Genomic DNA, 9,104 nt, shown 5'->3' on the forward strand with positions numbered 1-9,104 from the left:
TTTCTGAAATGTTACAGAAATGTTACATTTACAGGCACAAACATTCAGTGATCTCCAAAGCTGTACCTCATAATATGCCATATTCCTATCATTTCTAGGTTTAGTCCCTAGAGATGCTAAAACAGGGGATCTGTATATTTAAGATGCTCTCAGGTGACTCTAATGCAACTGATTAGATTAGTATCTGGGCTGTTCCTCTCTTTATTCTTCTTTTCTTTCACAGTGTGGTGAGAAAATCAATTACCGGTCAGCTGTGGCTTGTAGACTGGTTTTTGGGATGCTTCCAGCTCACATAAAACCTGCAAGTCTAGTAATGTGAGATTTCCCTGATGTCTGGCTGTGCCTACTTTTTCCGCAGAGAAGGGCTCAGTGGAAAAATGGTCCACACGCTCCGGTTATGTGACTTGGTCCACCTGAAGGGTGCTAGGTGTGGATGGATGTGTAGGGAGACCTTCATCAGCGGGCAGCATCTGACTGTCACACTCAGAAGAAACGACCACATGAAGGGTGAGCAGCGCTTTCTGCAGACCAGGGGAGGGTGTGTTTCCATGTGTGTTTGCCTCCTTGTAGATATACACACAATGATTGAGGAAATACTGGTGGTTTTAAATGCTCTAGCCTTCTTTTCGTTCGGCATCATACCATCATAATCCTTTTGCAGCTGCAGTGAAATCATTCCTAAATGCCTGTCATCTCACCTTTTTGCACTAAGAAGACATTTAACCCAGAGCCAAGCTATGATTATTGCCTTTTTGGGCACCAAGGTGCTTCCAGTTTAGAGCTGACCGTTTCATCGGGTACTTGCCCAATGTCAGAGTAGAAAGTGATGGCGAGGGGCCATGGAGCGAGCCCTCATCTACCCAGTATTTAATGTACAGAGGGACACAGAGAGCTAAATAAATGACAAAAATGTGTACAAAGTATTCCAGAAACAAGAAGGGAAAGATTAAACCTTAATTTTACACGAAGAGGAAAGAGAAACAGTTTCAGCTGAAATAGTGACAGAAATTAACAGTAAGTTGTTTGAAGAAAAATTCTCTGCTGAAGGGGGGTTTTGCTGCCCAGTGGGGTCAAGAAAGCTTAGGCTACAGATTTTGTCACGATGGCTGGAAATGATGTTTAGTTTTATAAAAGACAACATATAACTTTGTAGTGTTGCAGGGTGTTTGCCTTGTATTGACAAACACATATTTATCTGAAACTCCTCCTCTACTAGACTGCAAGCTGATCTGTCTAAATAGGACGACGTACCAAAATAGGCCCAGAGGAGAATGGCCAGAATGTCTCCATTTTCATCCTAGAAACCTATTTTTAACTGCGACTTCAACAGGTGAAAAGTTTAAAAACTATTTCTCATTCCTGGTCTGCAAAAGGAGGCTGATGACGACAATCACATCATGTGGAGAACATCTGATAATGCGTGTGAGCGCTCAGCACAGTGCCTGGAACTGCTTTCCAACCCCCTTTGCAGAGCACTCCAGACCGAGTTGAGTTAAAAACCTTACTCCAGTGAGGAAGGGAAGGTGCCGAATTTACTGAGGAGACAATTGAGGCAGGTGATATGCGGATAATGCACAGCCAAACACCTCTAGCACGTGACACTGTGCCTCCTCTTTTTTTTTTTTTTTTTTCCTCCGGTACCGGGAACCGAACTCACGACTTTGCGCTTGCCAGGCAGGCGCTTTGCCGCTGAGCTAAATCCCCAGCCCCTGTGCCTCCTCTTTGTGCTACAGTACTTGAAACAGATTCAAGCAAATTTGGCTTTTATTTCCACTCTTGCAAGTAATTTCTAAGAGTGAATTTTTACTTTTAGAAAATAAAATACCAAAGAGAATGGATTGTGTCTGTTTTGTTCTTTATTGTATCTCTAAAACCTAGCCATGTGACTTCTACTTAATGAGTAGTCACACACATTTGTTAAAGTAAGAAATGCAAATAAACAAATTGTGGAAATCACTTTGTGGTTTTGAGAGCATTATGAATGAAGTAATATAAATCAAGGTACTCATTTATAGCTCTGGGATTTTATGGCTTTATGTCTATGTATAGGCAGAAGTGCACCTGTGTGTGTTATTCACATATTCAGTGGTACCTGTGATTAATTCCTTCCACGGTTGTGGGGAAGGTGGCCACATTTGTCTTTGTGCAGGGAAGATCGCTGCAGCCAGCTTCATCACCTGATGCAGAGTTTGCAAATGGAAGCAAAATTTTGCCGAACACTTCTCTTTAAAGCCAAATTGTTCAGGAACAGAGTATATGCGAACCGAGGTACTACTGTAATTTACATTGAGCAATTCTCTGGGATTTAAGGGAAATCAGTTTTGTAATTGGTAATATGGCCAAGACAAAAGCTCCCTTTACGTAGTTTAACATTTGTAGAATAGAATTTTGACTTAAGTGGAAGCATCCTATAAAGCATCAATCTAAGCCAAGTTAACACTACATATTCTCAGAGTCCTACACTTTGTGCAGCTTCATGTGTCGATGACCCGAGGATCTGGTACACCTTTATTACTGTATACTTTTAGCACTATTTCACTTAATTTGTATGAATATGTTAGTATAAAAAAGAGGAATTAATAGTAAAATATCATTCATATCTAAAGTCCCAGCAACATGTTAAAAATCTAAATCTCGAGGGTAAAAGTTCTTACTGGAAACATAGCTAAGTTTTTCAAATTATAACTATAAATGGAACTTTGGTTGCCAGCAGCATTTATCTCTGAGCTTCATTATAGTTCACTGCATTGGTCCCTAAACACCGAATTTCCCACTGTAGATGCAGGACAGATGCTCTTTCAGCGGAGTACGTCATGGAACTCGAGTGTGGCACATTTACATTGGCAGCTCCTTGGGGAGAAGAATTAGCACTGGGAGCGCTGAAATCTTACAGTGAAGGTTAGTAATACAAATGTTGAAGCACTAAGCATTCAGAAAGTAATAATTTCCCTGATTTTTATTAGAAAAAGGACATCTGAGCACAGCAGTGCATGGTAAATCAACATTTCTCCCTCTGTACCAGCTTTTATGATAGGCATTAATGGTGGTAACTGTCACTGAGATTACGGCTGCTTTATTTCAAGGGAGTCTAAGAGGCAGAGTGTAGCATGAGTATTTTATAAACATATATTTTTAAAGTCAGCCATTTGGGCTTTCAGGGATGACAAACGATTCCCAGGAGGGCTTAAACAGGGAGAGGGATAGAGTGGAAGGAGGGAAGGTAGTTAGGAAAATGGTAGCATCTATTTGATGTAGAAATTTGGGTGTTGGTTATAGTTCATATTTCTGTTAGCCATTTTGTTTTAGCCTAAGTGGTGCCAAAATTATTTTATTGATCAGCTATCCTGGGACTGGAAAAGTCACATTCTGAAGAGAGCCATGTGACTTTTACTTCCCATTACACATCAGTATGGGCCTCCAGAGTGTAGTTGGTTTAACTATGTTTGTGATTATTTTGTGAAAGATAAAATCCCCTATCTGTCACTTCCCAGACCTTCAAGCTCTTATGTGAGTTTTACAAAGTCATAGGAAGGAGATAATTCCTACCATTTTCCTTCTATTTGAGTGTGTTCTGTATGTTTGGTAAGGCAGCCTAATGTGTATGGCAGTGGCCCCAAAATACCCCACGCAAGCTGTGTTCCTAATGAATAGCAACGGCCCCATTAGCTGAAAAGGAAGCTTTCAGGCTCTTTCTGACTTAAAAACATTGTACAGATGGACCCGGATGTAGAAAAACAGACGTGACATTCCTGCCCTCTTCTCATCTTGCCCTACTATTAGACCTGCAGCTACAGCAGCCATTATAATAATGCAGTGAGGCTTTAAAAAAAATGATTGGTGCCGAAATGGAAGAATAGAAGAATGAAAGTACCACAGAGGACCCGATCCTCAGCCTACAGAGCGACCTTTACGGTAAACCCTCGCCCTTCAAAACTTCTTTTATACCCCACTCCAGGGTTGTCTGAGTCCTTCTTCTGTTCATTTATTCATTCACTGACAGGTACATTTTTAGTATTTAATGTGTGTCAGGCACTCTACTGGGTTTTGGGTATACCCTGGCGAGTGAGGCAGAAGCTGCTTCTGTTCCTGCAGAATTCAGATGGAGATGACAGCCCCAGACAGACAAGGAGCTGAGTGCTGCAGAAGCCTGTGGCAGGGCCACTCGCCTTGGCCTAGAGGCACAGGGAGGTTTGCAATGGAAGCAGCTCTAAATTGATAAATAAAGGGTGATCAGAGTTAAGGCCCTTATCGATTGGTTTCATGTATATGAAATCATTTGTGAATGACAAAGCATGACACAGTGATTATATTTTATAGATAATCCTCCTGTCATAAGGTAGTCTTAAAATCCCATTACATTAAAATATCTAAATATACATGGATATGTATCGAGGCAACGGCATGGTAATTGGGATAGGAAGTTTTCTGTGATTTTTTATTTTAGAGAGAATAAGAAACAACAAAAAAACCAAAAACTAAATGAAACAACAACAATAATACAAAATTTCAAAACAAGATGATAGGAAATTGACAGTGGCTGTTATATTACATATTGTAATATAGTAAAGTAGCTGCTCAGATTTCTAGATATAGGCATTCAAGACTGATGAAACAAGCATTCCCTGCTCCTTTCAATGAACCAATAGAAATTAGTAGTACAATTATCTTAGCTATGTTTTTTTCCACATCCAGAAAGTATAGATTTAACATTCTACAACTCATGCTCTATAGCCAATTAAATACCTGGCTTATTTTAATTTGAGGGCTCAGTTAAGAAAGCCTAGAAGGTTAAACAGCTTCAACCCTGAAGTGGAGTCAGGGATCTTAGCAGGGTTATGGCCCCCGCTAGTGTGGTTTATGGGCAATGGTTTTAATGTGACGGAGTCAAAGAACCTGATTCTTGTCCACATCTATCAATCAACTGGGCAAATGGCCAAAGACAAGTCATTTAATTTAATTTGGTTTCATGTTCATCATCTTTAAAATGATAATATGTAAAAGACTAAACAATCTGTGGTTAACTTTCCAGTACAATTTCTCACTGATGCCCCCAAATCATTCACTGGAAACTACGCTTCTGGATGTCCTTTTGGGAATCTCAACAGAGTTTCAGTCACTTGTTCATTCCTTTTCTAGCTGAGACAATTTTCCTGTACTCTTGAAGGGACCAGTTGCACGTTGCCAGCGTTTGAAGTGTAGTCAAGTGTACACACAGTGTGTGTATAGGTGTTGGCCATCCAATGTCTAGGTTACAATAATCATCAAAATAAGTCTGCAGGCCATTTTCTTTCTTTTACTTATTTTATTTGAAGGCATTTATTTTGCTCCTATACAGGTAAGATTATTTTTAGAAGGTGCTAATATTTAGCATAAGTGGGAACATGTATGAAGAGATGTAACGTGATAGTGACGTTTAATTGTAGTAATGTTGGTGTGTATCAGCAAGTAACATAAGACCACAAATATTTTACATAGTGGAGAATGTAGGGGAAAGGGATCTGTAGAGAGGAAAACATAGAAAATAAGCACATCATTGGGCTTTCTGTTTTATCCTGAGCAGAGATAGTTAAAACTTTACTGAGGGAGCAACTAACTTTGCACGCAAAAGCTGCTAACCCAGGAAGACCAGTCCTGACCAGGTAAGCCCAGCTGCCCCTCCCTACCTTCAATAAAATGCAGAGATGACAAGGGGCAGGCACCTGAAAGATGGCTGTTATTTAGTTTATAAACTACAGAAACACACATATACTCTCACTGTGTTACTGCACTAAATACACATACATCCCTTAAACTCTATAACTGACTTGACCCTGTATGTAAGATTCCTCCTAACCAGCCTATACATTCCAGAGATAGGGCCTGACAGGGCAAGAGAAAATCAAATAAAGTGCACTTAGGGATGTGCATATAGAGGACGTGGGTGTGAGGGTGTGGGGTGTTGTGGGTTAGGCTCTTGGAGCCTGGGGTCTGTCTATGACCACCCAGGGAACCCATCAAGTTCTGGTGAGTTCCAGGTAGGGGTAAGGGCCCTGACACCCAATAAAACCTCTGGGAACAAAGGGCCTACGGGGGGTGGGGGTGGGGTCCTCCATTTTTCCCGACCCCCAACTTTGATTTATCAGGGTAACTAAGTTCTCCTCTACCCAATAAAGTGCCTTCCTTTCCTCAATTTTGCATCTTTAACGTGTTCCTGGTAATGAGTTTATGATCCAGGAGAACAGCTCCCGTAGTGAAGCCACAGAGCCAGAGCTTCATTCACACCCCAGACATGACAGAGAACAACGGTAAGTAAATGTTATGGGCCCTGTAGCAGTCAGTGAGGAAGAGCGTTTTCAGGGTCAGCTAAATACAGATAACTCTCAAAGCAAGACAAAATACAATGCATCTGTTCATTTTCTTCTAACTACAGATATACTTAGAAATACTGAAATAATGGCTAGCTATAGTTTCTTTGAAATTTCAGTGGGGACTTCACTGTTCTTCTTCCCTCTGCCTGTGTGTACAAGTGTGCAGCGTTAGCCGTGGATTTTGGTCTGGACATCATGGAACATGTGAGAATACACCTCAGGACCGGCACCTTACAAATGAGTGAAGCTGAGGAAGATTTGTATGTAACATTTTCTTGATGAGAGTTGATTTCGGGGCGTTATCTGTCCTAGCAAAGAGTATCAGACTGCTGGATGACATTTATTTTTATTAAAATTGACGGGAGAGTAGTCAGAAGTTTATGTATATGCTTTTGAAGCTTCTACATAAAACACGTAAACAATAAGTCAGAAGACAGACTGAAGAGGCAAGAGCAAATATTTTTCATGACTCCCACTTTGCTGTAGCAGTCAAACAACAAGCTGAGCTGTATCAAGTCCTGAGGGAAGGAAAATAATCTCACATTTTCTTCACTTACTCATAGGTTAGTATAGCCAGTTTTTTTCATCTATTGTCTTTTATGGATATAGTTCTTATTAGTTTTCTATTACTGAAAAGAATACTGGTAACAGAAATTAAATGGATGAGTATGTATGGTCTGGTGATTTGAAACTCCTTTTTATCATCCATTTTCTAGTAGAAAATAGTAGGATGTTCTTGGTTGCTGGTCATTAATAGTGGGTCAGTGACACAAAATGTGGTCTCTCTCTCTCTCTCTTTCTCTCTCTCTCTCTCTCTCTCTCACACACACACACACACACACACACACATACACACACAGGGCATACATGTGGCACACCTGTGCCTGCACAGATGCAAGTGGAAACAGCATTCAAGTGGGATTCAGGATACTGAGCTTCCAGGGTCAATCATGTCTCTGGAAAGGTGTGCTGAGGTGGACCCTGTGCCAGCTTGCTCCAAGCTTCCATTCTTTGAGCCAATGCCCACTGCTGCATCCTTTGCAGAAAAATTCACATCTGGGTCAAAGATGCTTTCTTGGCATAGCTGTGTGCCACCTCCTGGGGAGACCTTCATCCTGTGTTGTCAGTGCGTTTAGGCTAGGAGGTATAAAATTTCTTAGTATGTTAGTGACGGACCTGCTGTTTAGTAGAGCCTTTGCGTTTCTTTATTGAACAGTATTCTCTTTACTTTCTAACTGCTATCACTCCTAAAACATTTATCTCAGGTCCCATTTCCTTCATGAAGTTTTTGGGCAACTTTAATATACTCTGATTTCTTTTACTTCATTATATTTCTATAGTATCCAGTACTGTACATTTGGTTAGTTGGTCTCTGACTTATAAATTATCTTTACATATCTTTACATCCTCAGAGCCCCTGTGATTTGGACTATACATGAATCATTAGTCATTATTTCCACTCTGTTGTAGCAAAGCTTGAGGGTGAGAAACTTCTCCCGATGTCACAACATCGGCAAGGCTGGGATTCCTGTCTGTATGTCCTGTTATTGTGGACAGCTAAGTTAGGTAGAAATATGATAAGCAGTCAGAGTGCCATGCCCTTAGGGGAGTCAGTGCAGAGCATGAGAACACATCACAATTGTGGCCAGAGGTGCATCCACTGAAGGACAGGCCTCAAGGTGAAGGCAGAATGCCTACATACCTCTCTGAGGGATAAGCAACACATTATAATTGGTATCACCTTGTCCAATAAAGTCTTGATAGACATCAGTTACCCAGGTAGCTGACAAGGACCGCCTGATGCATCCCTTCCTTAAAAGGTCCTTGTTCTTTCTATGTACACTTCCCATGAGTCCTGCTTCCCCATCCGATCAACATTACCTAAGTGGCTGTACTTGTAACCTTATTGGTTGATCAGAATTTTGCCCCACATTGTACTCACCTTGTGATTCCACACCCACTGCATGATTTTGTTGTATAAAACTTCTTTTGATAAGTGGGCCCATGGGCCACTCATGTCTCTCAGGAGCTGTCTTTCTCAATAAAATTTTCCTACTCTTAACCTCTGTTGTTCCTTAGAATTAAATCTTCAATTTTGGGGAACATGAACTCAGGCTATCTGACATCTGATAGGTTGGGAGTTACATTTATTTCCCCTATATTATTATAGATAGCTAAGTTATTTAGAAATGTTATAGGCAATCAGACCAGACTGGGCCATTAAGAGGTCAATGTAGAAGACAACTGTGGCTGGAGGCATATTCTCTGAAGACCAAACTTCAAGAAAAGAGGAACTACTCACTCATATACTTTCCCTAGGGATAAACAGCAGTGATTGCTATTCTAAATAGGCATCTATCACCCTGGGTGGAGGACAGAAACATCCTTAACCACCCTTGTAGGAAAGTCCTTGTCCCTCCCATGTGCACTTGCTATGTGATTTGCTTCCCCATTTGACCCCCATTTAATCAATATTACCCTAGCTACATATAATTGTGATCTTATTGGTTGACCATAGTTTTGTACCACCTCATACCAACCTTGTGATAGCCCATTGTATCAATATTACCCAAGCAACTATACTTGTAATCTTACTAGTTGGTTATAGTTCTGTCCCACCTTAGACCCACTTCACTTCATGGTTTTGCTCTATAAAACTCCCTTGAGAAGGGATGTCTCTGGTCACCCCTTTTGTCTCTCTTAGACCAAAGAGGCTTTCTTTCGCTCAAGGAATAGTTCCTACTCCTTTTTTTTTTT

Source organism: Chinchilla lanigera, unplaced genomic scaffold, assembly GCF_000276665.1.
Source record: "Chinchilla lanigera isolate Chin_1 unplaced genomic scaffold, ChiLan1.0 scaffold00046, whole genome shotgun sequence".
NCBI lineage: Eukaryota > Metazoa > Chordata > Mammalia > Rodentia > Chinchillidae > Chinchilla > Chinchilla lanigera.